This window comes from Trachypithecus francoisi, unplaced genomic scaffold, assembly GCF_009764315.1.
Source record: "Trachypithecus francoisi isolate TF-2019V2 unplaced genomic scaffold, Tfra_2.0 Lachesis_group12, whole genome shotgun sequence".
In the NCBI taxonomy this organism is placed as follows: Eukaryota; Metazoa; Chordata; class Mammalia; order Primates; family Cercopithecidae; genus Trachypithecus; species Trachypithecus francoisi.
In genome coordinates, this window is record NW_022681457.1 from 65,220,647 (window position 1) to 65,223,059 (window position 2,413).

Genomic DNA, 2,413 nt, shown 5'->3' on the forward strand with positions numbered 1-2,413 from the left:
CTCCCTTTCTCTGTTTTCCTCTCCTCCTGTCAGTGTCTCTATATCTGTCTTGCTCTCAATCTCAATCTCTGAGTCTCTTTCTCTGTCCCTTTAAAATAATTTTTTTCTTTTTTTTTTTTAGAGACAGGGTCTCACTATGTTGGCCAGGTTGATCTCAGACTATTTCCCTCAAGCCATCCTCCCGCCTTGGCCTTCCCAAGTGTTGAGATTACAGGCATGAGCCACTGCCCCCACTGTCTCTTTATCTTTCCCTTTCTCTCCTTGTCTAAGGCATTCTCTCTCCTTTTGTCTCTGTCTCGTCCTCTCTCTCTCTCTCTCAGTCTCTATCTTCTCTCCTGCCACTCCTCACCCCTGCTCCTTGTCTCACTACTCACGGCCTCTCAAGAAGGACCTGCAGCCCAGAGTCCAGCAGGCCAGGAGCCCAGGAGAGCAATGAGGCTGATGCAGGCACTGGCAGAGTCGACCCTGCTCTCTGACCCAACTTGAGCTCATCCTCACAGTGCAACCTCCCCCAGGTGCCCTCCAGAGCCCCCAGCTCCGGCCTCTGCCCAGCAGGCTCCTCCCAGCCAGCTGGGGAGGAGCATAAAATCCCCTGTCAGCACATGCCAGGCATGTTCCTCGGTGCCTCCCCAGCCTCCATGACCCCAGGGCCTGGCTTAGGCTGGGAAGATGGGAGATGTCAGACCTAGGTGGTCTCCCAGCTCAGCAGCCAGCTGGGCCCCCAGCTCTTCCCTGCCGTGATACATGACCTTGGGAAGTCCCTTTCTTTCTTTCTTTTTTTTTTTTTTCTCGAGGTAGTCTTGCTCTGTTGCTCAGGCTGGAGTGCAGTGGCATGATCTCGGCTCACTGCAGCCTCCACCTCCCATGGCTTGAACCTCCCAAGTTCAAGCAATTCTCCTGCCTCTGTCTCCCAAGTAGATGGTACTACAGTCATACACCACCAGGCCTGGCTAATTTTCGTGTTTTTACTAGAGACGGGGTTTCATCATGTTGACCAGGCTGGTCTTGAACTCCTGACCTCAGGTGATCCATTTGCCTCGGCTTCCCAAAATACTGGGATTACAGGCATGAGCCACCACACCTGGCCTCCCTTCCTTTCTTGAGTAGACATTAGCGACTAAATGATGTCAGGGATCTCTGCTGGGGAGTATGCAAGAGTGAGTGTGAGAGACTGGGAGAGTGTAGGAGAGAGGGAAGATATCTGTGTGTGTTCGAGGGTGTGAGAGTGGGGAAGGTTAGAGTGAACTGTGATCTGTAATAAGCACATGGAGAGCGGGTGTGTGTGTGACAGTGTCTTACGTGGGAGTGCACAGGGTGTGGGCAGGAGTAAAAGGCAGAGTCCAATTCTGCCGGCCCCCAGTACGGGTGCAGTGTGAGCCCAGAGTGGGTGCCCTTTGGCAAGGACTGCATGAGCTTTCTTCTGTCTCTTTTTCTTGCCCTCTCCCCCATCTCTTCTTTCCTTCTCCATGTCTCTCTCTCTCCCTCCCTCTATCCATCTTGATTTATCTTTCTTTCTTTTGAGATGGAATCTTGCTCTGTTGCCCAGGCTGGAGGGCAGTGGTATGATCTTGGTTCTTTGCAGCCTCAACTTCCTGGGCTCAAGTGATCCTCCTGCCTCAGCCTCCTGAGTAGCTGGGACTACAGGTATGCATCACCACTCCAGCTAATTTTTTAAAATTTGTTTGTAGAGACAGAGTCTTGCTCTATTGCCCAGGCTGGACTGCAGTGGTGTGGTCATGGCTCATTGCAGCCTCAAACCTCCTGGGCTCAAGTGTTCTTTCTGTCTCAGCCTCCTGAGTAGCTGGGACTACAGGCCCACATCACCATTCTGGCTATTTTTTTTTTTTTTTTTTTTTGAGAGGGAGTCTTGCTCTGTCACCCAGGCTGGAGTGCAATGGTACGATCTCGGCTTACTGCAACCTCTGCCTCCCAGGTCCAAGCGATTCTCCTGCCTCAGCCTCCCGAGTAGCTGGGAATACAGGCATCAGCCACCACACCAGGCTAATTTTTGTATTTTTAGTAGAGATGGGGTTTCACCATGCTGGCCAGGCTGGCCTCGAACTCCTGACCTCAGGTAACCCACCTGCCTTGGCCTCTCAAAGTGCTGGGATTACAAGTGTGAGCCACTGCGCCTGGTCACTTGGCTAATTTTTTAAAAAATGTTTTTGCAGAGACAGTGTCTTGCTATGTTGCCCAGGCTTGTCTGGAACTCCTGGGCTCAAGCAATCCTCCCATCTTGGCCTCCCAAAGTACTAGGATTACAGGCATGAGCCACCGCACCCAGCCATTGATTTGTCTTTCTTTTTTTCTTTTTCTTTTCTTTTTTTCTTTTCTTTTCTTTTTTTTTTTTTTTTTTGAGATGGAGTTTCGCTCTTGTTGCCCAGACTGGAGTGCAGTAGCGTGATCTCGGCTT